Below are 14,223 nucleotides of genomic sequence, written 5' to 3'. Positions count from 1 at the left end.
CATCCAACTATCCAAGTTGTCCAGTGGAAGTGGGGAAGACAAGTCTCTGACTCGCTGGCTGGATCCAGTTCTCTACCCATTTGTTGTTGTTTAGTCGTTTAGTCGTGTCTGACTCTTCGTGACCCCATGGATCAGAGCGCGCCAGGCACTCCTGTCTTCCACTGCCTCCCGCAGTGTGGTCAAACTCATGCTGGTAGCTTCGAGAACACTGTCCAACCATCTCGTCCTCTGCCGTCCCCTTCTCCTTGTGGCCTCCATCTTTCCCAACATCAGGGTCTTTTCCAGGGAGTCTTCTCTTCTCATGAGGTGGCCAAAGTATTGGAGTCTCAGCTTCAGGATCTGTCCTTCCAGTGAGCACTCAGGGCTGATTTCCATCAGAATGGATAGGTTTGATCTTCTTGCAGTCCATGGGACTCTCAAAAGTCTCCTCCAGCACCAGAATTCAAAAGCATCAATTCTTCGGCGATCAGCCTTCTTTATGGTCCAGCTCTCACTTCCATACATCACTACTGGGAAAACCATAGCTTTAAGTATACGCTCTACCCATTTACATAAGGTTAATTACATGTATCAATTGTTATCGGACCTTCCTTCAAGCAGCTCAGAGCTTTGTACACAGTATGCCTTCCCACTGTGTCTTCAGGGTAGTCAAATACTTTTTGCTGGATGAAGTGAAGCCTGCATGGCGCCCAATAGGGCCAATGCTTTGAAAAGTATTGCTGCATAGATAGCTCAGTTGGTTAGAGCTTGGTGCTGATAACACCATGGTTACAGGTTTGATCACTGTACGGGACAGCTTCATATTCCTGCATTGCAGGGGGTTGGACTAGATGATCCTCAGGATACCTTCCAAGCTCTACAATTATATGACCACTGAAACACCAGTTCCTGCTTTTACTCATTCTCCTTCCCTGCCTCCTTGGGAACCCCTAAAGTACAGAATGGAAAGGCTGACTCTGTCTCCAGACTTCCACTAAAGCTATGCGCCAGCCATGAAACTGGGTCTACCCCTAAAACTGGGTCTACCCCTAAAAACAGTAAACTTTAAAAACAAATAAAAAAGCACATGCATAAAAGCTTTTAATTTTCAAAATAATGTCCAAGGCCTCTTTCATTAGGGTCACACATGCTTTTATTGGGACATGCCTTTATTTGCTCCATGAACCATTCCGAGAAGTCAGGAAGGAATTCATAAATCAAGGGAAAGTTGGTGAAATCAAGTTACAATCTCCTTGCTGCCAAAGTGACAAAAACTGAACAAGCCACCTGCCTGCAGAATATCTGAACACAAGCCATTGCTTCTCAACTTTAAAACACCAAGTATCTTGGGTATAATATATTAACATGTCTAATAACCGCAAATCATCTCAGAGCATTACTAAATGTTACCAGGCGTCTATATAATTTAATATTTTTTAAATTTAAAAAGTCCTAAACAAAGGGAACACATTACTCCAGTGAACAGGCTTTGCAGGTTTGCCAAAGGTCCAATAAATTCTAGATCAGCTGGAAGATCTTTATCAGCATTTTATCAGGAACAACAAGTGACCTACTCAAGAATTTCTCACCAGATTTTCTGCAGCTAGCACTACAAGGCAAAAAACACATTCCAGAAGATAGCAAGAAGTGAACTCATTATTTGTTGTTAGTTGATAGTTACGCGAAATGGTCAGTTGTGAATAATCATAAAATCAATTGTGAATTTGGCAGCTATTTATTTATTCAAGATTGTTTAATACTGTTTAATCGGAATGTAAAATGTTTCTTAAAAAATAAGGATAAAATCAAATGTTAAGTTCATCAGCTTCTGTTTCTTGCCTAAGTTACATGAATGGGATCAGGAAACAGATCCAGTTAATTGCCAGTACTTTCAAATCTCTTTCTTAGATTTGAATACCCATCTGATTAAGAATTACTCACTTAAATATTTTATTTTAACTCCTTCCGTAGGACACAATGTACCTTCCTGGGGGAAATTCTGAATTACAACATACCTGAAGACTTCTACGAAAAAATGTTTCGAAAATGATTCAAAGACAAAGGCTTGTTTGGGCAAATTCTTCTCTTTTTGTTACCAGTATGGGAATTCTGAATAAAAATATCAGGGCTGGCTTATGTGTGACATTTGTTTCTGTGAAAGAAAAAGCATTTACCGGTATGTTGTCCCTGAACTGTGCCACAAGCAATTGCCAAAGATCAAACAGCAGTATTGGCTGTCCAGTCTTTGCACTTGCAGCACACTAAATTCATTAGCTACCCTTCAAACATAACTGTGTACACATCTCCCACCCCCTAAAACCCCCAGCTATCACAGGGCTTGTCTCCCAGGTAGGTCAGCTCTTGAGGTACAATTCTAAGTATACCTAACTTAAGTTCTATTATAACCAATGGGATTTATTTTCAAATGTGCTCCAAGCTGAGGGATCGTGACATCACTGCACTAAGGGATCGTGACATCACTGCACTATGGCCAGAGGTGCTGCCAGGTTTGAGGGAGCCCTGGACCAGATGACTTGCATCTCCCTTCCTGTGGCCACTCTGCTTGCCTGAAGGCCCTGATGTCATGGAGGAGAACTGAAAGAACAAAGTAAACCCCTGGCTGGATGCCACTTATGGTGGAGTGACTCTTGCCATGCTAGGATTTGAGGTTTTTAGATTCACTAAGCAGTGCAGAGAAGAGTGAGTAGGCAGATTGTCCAAAATAAAGGGTGTGTGGCAGGAAGGGATGTATGAACTAGGAATTCATATGAACACACAAGGGAAACTTCACTGTGAGACTCAGCAAGCCACAGATCCAGAGTTAAAGAGAAGCCACAAGACTCCAAGACATGGATCTAATATGTAATTTCAGCCAGGCTCCCTTTTGCCAGAACATGCCATGTTGCATGTGGCAGCTAAATATTCAATTTAACCATTTTGAGATTAAGGAATTTTAACAAAAGTCCACATGGGAAGGAAGGCTTGTTCAGCCACAGCACACACACAAAAACAGGAAACATCTACAATAAGAAGGTATTTGTCTTCCTACAATGGAACATAAAGATGTGTCATCCAGTTTTCAGACACAAAACAGCTATTTCTAAGTAAACTTACACATTACAGCAAAGGCAGGATTATATTAGGTTCTCATTGCATTTCATAGCCAGTTAAAACTTGCACAAAGGGGGGGGGGGGACAAACAAAATGTAACCTATTCAACTCAGTGCAGAGCTCTTAATCAGCAGGCAACTGGAGCTCAGGGGAGGGAAATCAATTTTCAGAAGGCAAAGAGTAACAACTGCAGATTTAATCAAATTGCATTTGCAATTCCGTACTATTCTCAATATTTCTAAAAGCAATGAGCTCAATGGCAAAGAATGAATTTCAATAAATGTCACGTATCTAGTTACGAGGCTTAATTCTTAAAATTTATAGGTCTGGATCAACTTATCTGAAAGAAAAATGTTTCTGGGGCACTTTATGCTGCTTAAATGGGGTAAATATTCATGTAAAGGACGGACACAGGACGGACACAAAAGTTTGGTGCATATAAGGTGAAACTTCAATGAGGAGAAAGAAAAGACGATGCAAAGAAGCAACCATAAAAATGTTGGTGGGACTAATATACAATATGAAAATTGTGACAATTAAAAAGAACACTTCTTCACATTTTTTGTGCTTCATGAGAGCTAAAATTCAATAAGCATAAACACACAAAACATATTTATATTACAGATTTGCATGTGAAGAACAATTTTCTAAGACTTTCACAGCCAAGGGTACAAGCCAAAGCTGGAAAAATGTATTTCACAGCCAAATTTTAGGATGTGAAGTTCCAGGGTCCTGTCTCCTTAGAGGTCACTGGCCAAAATGTTCAATAGGCCCACCAAGTTCAGACTTTCCTTAACATTCCTTAAAGCAGTCTGCTACCAACATATACTGATCCACAGAGAGCAGGATGATCTTTACTCAAGTGCATAATTCAAAGTCAGCAGAGATGGAGAGATCTTCTAATCCAGAATCTTGAACACCATAATTTAAATACCAGTAAATATTGTTATTGATAGCAGAGCTGGAACAAGCAGCCATTTGGTAAGTAAAAAATAGCTTTAATATCCTGAACTAGAAGAAATGGTTGCCTTTTAAAAAAATATTAGCTTTTTACTCTCTGTCTTATGTCTCATTCTCCACGATCACTCTAGCTCAGCCTATTGAGTGCCCTCCAAATGTTTTGGATCAGGCAACTGGAAAACAGTAGTTTGGGGAAGTCTTCTCTAACTCTTGCATGACCCACCATTCCATGACATTTCCCTGCTTTGAGTCATTCTTCTATCCATCCTATTAGAGAAGACTGGTAGTTCTTCAGGCATTGATATAACCATAGCTGTCAAGTGTCCCTTATTTGGCGGGACAGTCCCTTATCCCAGCGCCATGTCCCGCTGCTGTCCCTTATTGATGAGGCTTCATTTGGCTGCTGGCTGGGCTTTCTGCCTTCGGCTCAGAGGGGCTCAGAAGTTGAACATACCTGTGCCCGGAAAATCCCTTATTTTGGCTGCTGATCCCTTATTTTCGAGGCTGCTGGTCCCTTATTTTCAAATCTGTAAGTTGACAGCTATGGATATAACCCCTTTTCTATAGCAAGAATATGCTGAGGAAGTCTCCTGGGAAATCCATGTGGGTGGTGGCAACTTTCCCTGCTACTTGCCCCAAAATAGGGACAGTACCACCACTATCAATAAGAAACTGCTTGGACACATTCCTATAGATTGTATCCTTAGATCCCATTCATTAGCGCACAGGATACAAGACTGACTTCTGAATAGCACAAATGGTTATTCAAAATACAGGACATCAGCAGGCCATTCCACAATGAGCTCTTTGTTGAAGAAGACTTGTGGTAGTAAAACATATATTTACACAGAAGTAATTTGTAACCCTGTGGCCAGTTATACACTACTTTAAAATGTAGATATCAATATCTTAACATTACCTCTCCAGAATACTTCTCATTTCTTTAAAACATGAAAAGAAAAAGCTAAGCTTTGACACTGGTGACATACAAATATCATAGTATCATAGACCCTGAGGATCATCTTGTCCAACCTGAATAGGAAGCTGTCCCATTCGGGGGTCAAACCTGCAACCTTGGCGTTAGTAGCACCACGCTCTAAACAACTGAACTATCATAATACCACTTGCTCCATTCCATACTTTAGCTCACTTGTTTTTTGCGACCACCAGCATAGTCAAATGGACAACCCAATGAAAGAAATCCAGTCCTTCTGTGACTATATCCCACACCCAATTAATTTCACGTGGACCATAGAAATTTGGTCCTACAGTAATCATTACCCTATATAACACACTGCCTTCCTGGAGGCAAATAGCTTGACAATTCCAAAGATTTGTTAACACTGAAAGGAACAAGTTAGCCCAATGCTCTGTGTTGGGATGACTGTGGAAATTAGATTGTAATGCTGATTTGATTTCCTAAGAGGTATATGAAACAACACACAACAAGGTTAAAGATTCCCATAGTAATGAATGTTCTTGGAATTTCAAAGAGCTCAGAGGAGACCAGATTTGTGCTTAAATTGGTGTGGGGGAGGGGGTGTAAGAGAAAGGTCACTTAATTATTCTTGTCTTTAAAGTGTCATCTACACAACATTTCCCCTGGGTGAAGAAATTGATTTTAAAAGCGTTTCTGCTAACATGCTTGTGTCAGCTGTTATGTATGAATTATAAATACTTTTAAAATAATTGCCAATGGAAAGGGGAAAAAGGCCTAGCGCTGTTTAGGAGAAAGATCCAGACACAATGGAAAGCCTCACTTTGAATGAGAGGTTATTCTTATTTGCAGAATATGAAGACACACTACATAGAGTTGACACAATACTACAATTTTTGTTTTCTTGTTAAAACCAAAGTGGTCCCACAATGTGCAAATTAATATATACATAGCTTATTTCACAGAACTGAAGGGTGACCAAATACCCTCCTAAAATGTCCTTTTTCCCCAGCCATTTATGAAACATGTCTAAAGTTCTGCCTGCCCAGATATCCCTAGGAATAGATACTCTCCTGATGATACTGTCAGAAAGGTCCTGCTCTTAAGCTCAAAGATGATGCATCTTGCATTACAATGGATACAGAAAAGGACTAGCCACAGTACCAATTATAAAGCAAGAGCTATTCCCCATGGTACACTGGAGCCAAACAGAAGGTTTTAAGGCAGAAGTAGGGCAGTTTGAAAGCACGTCAAACTGCAAGTAGATAAATAGGTACCGCTCAGGCGGGAAGGTAAACGGCGTTTCCGTGTGCTGCTCTGGTTTGCCAGAAGCGGCTTAGTTATGCTGGCCACATGACCCGGAAGCTGTCTGCGGACAAACGCCGGCTCCCTCGGCCAAAAAAGTGAGATGAGCGCCACAACCCCAGAGTCGGTCACGACTAGACCTAATGGTCAGGGGTCCCTTTACCTTTTAGGGAATCTTTGGCCCTCCAGATGTTGCTGAACTGCAACTCCCATCAGCCCAAGCAAGTAGTTAAGAAACATCTGGATTTAAAGAGTGAAGCATTATCACTTTGAAATGTGCCCAGAAGAAGCCAATAGGAAGCCTGTGCAGCACTTGTAAGATAACTGTGGTTCTCCCAAGTCAAAAACATGGGGATCCATATGCAGTACTAGCTGCAGCTTCTGAATACAGTGGTACCTCGGGTTAAGAACTTAATTCATTCTGAAGGTCCGTTCTTAACCTGAAACTGTTCTTAACCCGAGGTACTATTTCTGTGTTAGTGGAGTCTGTAACCTGAAGCGTCTGTAACCCAAGATACCACTGTACTTTCCAAGGGAAGCCTTACATCAGGCATCCCCAAACTTGGCCCTCCAGATGTTTTGGGACTACAACTCCCATCATCCCTAGATAACAGGACCAGCGGTCAGGGATGATGGGAACTGTAGTCCCAAAACATCTGGAGGACCGAGTTTGGGGGTGTCTGCCTTACACGAACATTAAAGTTATCAAGTAGAGCATGGATTATGGTTGCCAAATCTTGAGGTAGAGACATTAGTTAGAACCAGGTGAACCTGGTCAAAATGCCCACCTAAAGATAGCATCAAAGGGCAGATTGTGCTTATGGAACCAAATCCTCAGTGATCAGCAAATTTCCTTGTGTCTGGGCCATTCACCTCTGACAGGTAGGTGAGTGCCTGGATTCAGTTTGTCATTTGCATCCACTAGTGCCAGAATGAAATTAATTACAAAAGGCACAAACTGTGTTCTGATTCTTCTCTCTATTTACAGTAGAAACAAGATGATACACAAGATTGTTGCAGATATGAATTATGTACAGTGGGAATCAATAACAGGAGGTTCTGAGGCAAACCCAACCTCCTTGTCAAGTACCACTGGCCCCTCATGTTGCCAACCCAGAGAGTTATACAGAGAGGTTACCATAGCTTGGGAATGAGTGGGAACTGGGTCCATCACCCTCCCAATTGCTCAAATGCACCCTCCTTTAAAACTAGTCACATCGGACAAATAACCCAGGTAAGTAATTAGGCACTCGTTGACTAGTCTAAGAGAAGCAAGCATTCGAACCCAAGCCGGTAAATAAACGGCAAAAACTCGCTACTGGCCTCCAAAATGTTCCTTCTCAAAGCTGGAAAGAGAACAATAGGAGCATAACTGCACATCTTAGCTCTTTAAGGCCAAAAGATGCAACTCAACAAGTCTTCTGGCAGTCTGTCAGATTTATGGAAACAACTGCGATGAAATGCAGTTGTCAGTATGTCATTGAATTTAATGCAATGTTAGATACAACACCTCTCCTAATTTTCTCTTTGATAAAGAGTTGTGTCATCCTCTTGCCAAAGGCATATTATAAATGATCATGGGACACTAAGAGAACAATCCTAGCCAAGTATCCTAGGCAAGTGTACTTGCAAATAAGTTTTGCTATGCTAAATGGGGCATCGTTCCTAGTAAGCAAGAATTGCAGGCTTCATGAGCCTGATCTAATGGGGTTTACAGTTTTCCAACCTGCTCTTCTGCTAGTATTCTCATATAAAGACCCAGCTACAAAGCCATCTCACCCCTGTCACCCCCAACATGTCCTACCCCCAAATCCTCACCAGCGATGGCAGTAATCAGCCCACCAAGGTACAAATGAATGCTGTGCTAACCTCATAGATAAAGATTAAATGGTAGATAATTTTACAAGAGTGGAATCAGAAGCAATTTTAAATGTGATTTATAAAAAAAAATGCATGGTGAGATATAAAGGAATCCCACATCCCTTAAGCTCTACAGAATATATACAGGTGACATTAACCATGAAGGTGCTTTTAATTCCCCCATATGATCCAGTATTAGCAGTCCATTGTAAGGAATTGAATTATTTAGCACAGTGAATTCTTTGCTCTGTTGTCTTGCTGAATGCCTGGTGAGCAGAGAGCCAACTACTTGTTGAACATTCAGGCCACCAAGTCCTTATGTAGATCCGCACTAAGTGGTGACTAGAATACAATTTACACTGCATGGTGACAATGCAGTCAATGATCTCTGATCTATTTAAAACAAACATCAGTGTCGTAACAGTAAATACATAGTATTTTCAAAGGTTCAAAAGAGCTATATTATTGCCAGCATGTTTTTACATTATTAAATTTGTAATACAGTGGTACCTCAGGTTAAGTACTTAATTCGTTCCGGAGGTCTGTTCTTAACCTGAAACTGTTCTTAACCTGAAGCACCACTTTAGCTAATGGGGCCTCCTGCTGCCACTGGAGCATGATTTCTGTTCTCATCCTGAAGCAAAGTTCTTAACCCGAGGTACTATTTCTGGGTTAGCGGATTCTGTAACCTGAAGTGTATGTAACCTGAAGCGTATGTAACCTGAGGTACCACTGCAGTGTTAAAGAAATAGAGGTCAACACTTTTTTTTTAATGCCACCACAATCCATGCTGTGTAGGATGGAATAGCTCAAAAGAAGGGTGAAGATGAAGAGTGGCTTAGCTAAGGCTGCTCCATTTTTGTTTTGATGTATGCCCACACATGCTGCAACATGACTTTGCTCCATCTACAGTGCATGTAGCAATATCAAAAGCTTCCCCACCTTTCTGCACCAAGACTAGTTATGATACCATCAGAAGGGGTTGCTGCCCAAAATGGGCAAGAGTGCCGCCCCGGGACACCTGAGCAGCTAGCTATGCTGCTGAATTTTGAGGGCTCCAGTTTAGGAATCTCTCTGGTCCAGGGTGGCTAACTATGAATCCCCAAGTCTGTCACAAGATCCAGGGCAAGCTATCTCTTTCTTATCTGGAGGGGTTAATTCAAGACACCATCTGTGACCCATTCTACTGGAGCCATTAATAGATAGGTAGCCGTGTTGGTCTGCCATAGTCAAAATAAAAAAATCCTTCCAGTAGCACCTTTAAGACCAACTAAGTTAGTTCTTGGTATGAGCTTTCGTGTGCAAGCACACTTCTTCAGATACACTGAAACAGAAGTTGCCAGATCCTTCTATATAGTGAGAAGGTGGGGAGGGGTATTACTCAGAAGGGTGGTGGGAATGGGAGATTGGCAGATAGCTGAGATGAGCCTGCTGACGACTCTTAACGACTGTAATAGGTCTTACCCCTTGCCTTTTCCTGTAAGACCTATTACAGTCGTTAAGAGTCGTCAGCAGGCTCATCTCAGCTATCTGCCAATCTCCCATTCCCACCACCCTTCTGAGTAATACCCCTCCCCACCTTCTCACTATATAGAAGGATCTGGCAACTTCTGTTTCAGTGTATCTGAAGAAGTGTGCTTGCACACGAAAGCTCATACCAAGAACTAACTTAGTTGGTCTTAAAGGTGCTACTGGAAGGATTTTTTTATTTTGGAGCCATTAATGTAATCTTCATCAGCAAAGTTCACACCGCAAAAACAAACTCCAGTACTAAATTTGTAGAAAACACACTTCTACACCAGAAGCACAGCTCCGTACTATCAAGGATGGAGACCCTGGGGCACTCCTGATGTTGCTGGACTGGTCAGGAATGAGATGATGGGAGCTTGAGTCCAACAATATATTGAGAGTCATAGCTTCCTAACTGCTCTTGCAAAATTATTCAAAATATGTCACCCTATCAGTTTACTAGAACGAGAGAAGGCCAGGCAACCACTTGCACATACCTGCTGAAGCATGCTATACATAAACCATGCATACCATCCACCTTCACACACTAGGATCACAAAGCATCAACTCAAGTCACATGATGCACAAGCAGTGTGCAATATCCAGATTCATTACAAACAGCTGTACGCAAACAATTTGGTCACTTCTAAACTTTGAATTGAGCAGTATTTTGTGTTCCCACCTGCCTCCACTATCCCCAGATGTATAGTTCTAACACATTTATTTGCACTGATTGGAAGCACTGATTTCAACAGAACTTAACGCCCCCCCCAAAAAAAAGTATTTAAGGGTCTAAAGTATGTGACTATGCAACTACTATTATTTCCTTGAACTTTTTTGACTAGTACAGATTATAAACCCAAGTCTTACTCTTTAAAAATGTATTTGTAACACTACTCTAGCCAATGTAGTATAGCACTTTTACTTTAAGGCTGCAGCTCTAAGGACACTTTGCTGATACTATTGAACTCAATGGGGCTTACTTCTGAGTGGAAATGTATAGGCTTGCACTATAAGTTCTTAATGGATCACTTTAAGTTTACACTAGGGGTAGATATCCCTTTAGATGCTGCTGGACTACAACTGCTATAAACTCCAACCATTGAGACCTTAGGGTGGGTAATGGATGAATAAATAATACTGGTCGCGCTGGCTGGGGCTGATCAGAGTTAAATTTCTGCATCATCTGGAACCCAATGAATTCCAGTAGCATGCTTTAATACATGGATAGGCAAACTACGGCCAGGGGGCCGGATCTGGCCCAAACGCCTCCTCAATCCGGCCTGCGGATGGTCCAGGAATCAGCGTGTTTTTACATGAGTAGAATGTGTCCTTTTATTTAAACTGCATCTCTGGGTTATTTGTGGGGCATAGGAATTCATTCTTTTTTTCCAAAATATAGTCCAGCCCCCAACACGGTCTGAAGGACAGTGGACCGGCCCCCTGCTGAAAAAGTTTGCTGACCCCTGTTTTAATATGTGGTGTAAATGACATAGTCTTGGCTAATATTGTCTTTTTTGGACCATAAAAACAAGTGTGCACACACACATTGCAGCATGCATTATAACAAGAAGCCCACCCTCAAAAGCATGGAATAGGGTCCACAAGAGAATGGGATGGAATGCATTCATATAGTATTTCTTGCCACACCATTGCCTATGTCCCAAGTTTCTTTGCATAAGTATTCCGGGTCATCACTTAGAAAGTAACTTTGATTAAGATAGCTTGGAAATACAAAGATGCAAGCCACGTCTCAGGCAGCATATTATTCCAAAATAGACCCACAGGATATATATTTGTTATCTGCACTTTTTGATTCAGAGTACCATGGGCAGATTATGCTTCCTCAAAATTATAACACTCAAACTGGCTCCCATGAAGACTCCCAGTGCAAATACCAAAAATGTGGGTGGGGTGGGGGAAAGGAATAAAGCCCTTCTAAGAACGGGTGGAAGAATTGATGCTTTTCGAAGAATTGATGCTTTTGAATTATGGTGCTGCAGGAGATTCTTGAGAGTCCCATGGACTGCAAGAAGATCAAACCTCTCCATTCTGAAGGAAATCAGCCCTGAGTGCTCACTGGAAGGACAGATCCTGAAGCTGAGGCTCCAATACTTTGGCCACCTCATGAGAAGAGAAGACTCCCTGGAAAAGACCCTGATGTTGGGAAAGATGGAGGGCACAAGGAGAAGGGGACGAAAGAGGATGAGATGGTTGGACAGTGCTCTTGAAGCTACGAACATGAGTTTGACCAAACTGCGGGAGGCCGTGGAAGACAGGAGTGCCTGGCGTGCTCTGGTCCATGGGGTCACGAAGAGTCGGACACAACTAAACAACAACAAGAAAGGGTGATTTATTTGTTTTCAAACCAATCCACTGCTGGCATTATACCTACCACCAGCGATGGGTGGTGCCCCCCAGCTGCCTGCTTCCTTACTTGCAACCAGTCCAGGAGTTGGCACCACCCAACAAACTTCCTCCTCCATAGCCACAGCATTGCCCTTGTAGAAGTCAGCAACGGGGAGGATGGGGACAAGATTAGACCCAAAGATTTTGAAGGCACTACAAGGTCGAACCCCTTGCAATGCAGGAATCTTTTTGCCCAACTTGGGGCTCGAACCCACAACCCGGAGATTAACAGCCTCATGCTCTACCAACTGAGCTATCCCAACTGCCTCTGGCTCCACTTGCTATTGGGCTTGCCCTACCCAAGCTCAACCAGCAACCACTGCTGGCTACATTCATAGCAGGACAGCCCGCCCACCGCCAGTTACAATTTCAAGGTGAAGTGAGGAACTTCGGTAGTTAGGCGGGCTGTGAACAGATGCACTATCCACCTGCAGTCAGGCTGAAGAAATCGCTCCCTCCGGGCAAGGCTGCCGGAACAGGCGTGCAGGGAAGCGAGCCTCTCTTTTACCTTGCCTCGAGGACTCTCCGTGAGCTTACCTTATCCAGCGCCTCTGCTCTGAGTCAGATTGCGGGTGGCTCAAAAACTTCTTTGTAAGCAAGCCGCGTTGCAAGCTGCCTCCTCCAGGCACTTCGCTTCTTTCTGCCCCCCCCCCTTTAAGGAACGAGTCACCCCTGAATCATCCAGGATCTCCTTTCAATCACCTCGCAGCGAGGAAAGGTTTTGGCTTACTCTCGGTTCCTTCCAGTGAGCTCAGCAATTCTTCCCACCCACCCACTCTCTCTCTCTCTAGAAAGCGCAGATTCCCTTGTTGCGCTCCAGTCCAGCTAGGAATCAAATCACCGCACCAGACCCGAATAGATCTCAGACCATCTTGCGCGAAGCCCAAGATCCAAGCAACAGCGATAGCATTTATCGATTTTAAGAAATAGGTGCTTGTTGGAAGCTCTTTCCCCCTAAATCCCATACGCGAGGGGGACTAAACCATGAATCCCTTGCGAGGAGGCAAATGCAAGTCCCACGGGTGCATACCGGGTCACTTTGGGGAAGAGAACCCCAACCTGGATATCACGTGACGTTTCTGACCATCTCAAATGCACCCAAGCTGGCTGCCAGAGGAGCCACCGCCTAGGGACCTTTGCCCCGCTCCCCATAAAATATTTGAGGGGGGCGGCCCCCCCAAAGCTGATAGGCATTGGTATTTAAATAGTGTGTGTGCTCTGCACCATGTGATCGATAATGTGGGGCGGGGCTTCCCCTCCCCCCCCCTCGATTTTTTTAAATTCAAGTTGGCACTCCTGCTGGCTGCGCTTCCTCGGCGAAGAGGCAAAGCACCTTGCACATGCTTAAGAGCCTTCTCATCTCTTTCACTGCACATGCTCTCGGAATGAGCTCTGGCACCGCGCGCAGGTCTGGGGGGCTGAGCCCTGCCAAGTCCAGGCTGATCTCCAAGAGCAGCGGCAGCCAAAAAAACATTCCAGCTACTCATTTCCTCGACGATTATTATCAAGCAGCCACTCGCCAGCCACCGCTTACTCCGGATCAGCGATCGCTACGAGGAAGTGCAATCGCCTTAAATCGCGCCGCCGTCCCAACTCGAATCCGCTGGAATGTCTCCCAGGCTGATCCTATATACCGTCTTTACTTACCTGAGAATCAGCCTCGTGATAAAGTCACACGGGATTTCCTCCCGAGTAAGAGATCCGTGGGGCTGAGCTGCAAAACGAGGCGCCTAGCAAGCCTCCCCCCTGAAATGTCACATCCTTTGCGGTGGGGAGGAGCGAGGCTGGAAGACTCCTCAATCCGGATCAGGGGTGCCAACTTGAATAAAATATTGAGGGGGCAAGGTGAGCCCCGCCCCACATAATCGATCACATGATACAGTGCACGCACATCATTGGAATGGCGATGCCTATCAACTTTGGGGGGAGGCGGCCCCCTCAAATATTTTATGGGGGGGAAGGGACCTCGACCCCTAGGAGTTGGCTCCTAGGATCCAGATTCATGGCGGGGGTGGGGGCAAGGAAAGGCCGTCCACATCTGCGCCAACCTCTCAGGACTTTCCCAGGCGCCCAGACTGAACCATACCAATAACTCCCTGGTCCGAAATCAATCCCCGATTGGAGCGAGAGAGGATCGGACCTGCTGCCCAAAG

The 14,223-nt window shown here is 43.8% G+C and overlaps 1 protein-coding gene across 1 annotated transcript in view; it reads right to left on the bottom strand.

Annotated features, from left to right (window-relative positions):
* Positions 1-14,223, bottom strand: part of MET (MET proto-oncogene, receptor tyrosine kinase) — a 96,586-nt gene that overhangs the window by 81,925 nt on the left and 438 nt on the right. The window lies entirely within an intron of this gene.

The sequence above is a fragment of the Podarcis pityusensis genome (genome assembly GCF_964106645.2).
Source record: "Podarcis pityusensis genome assembly, chromosome: 10".
Taxonomy (NCBI): domain Eukaryota; kingdom Metazoa; phylum Chordata; class Lepidosauria; order Squamata; family Lacertidae; genus Podarcis; species Podarcis pityusensis.
The sequence above is the reverse complement of the archived record's forward strand: the minus strand, read 5'-3'. Positions and strand labels throughout refer to the sequence as shown.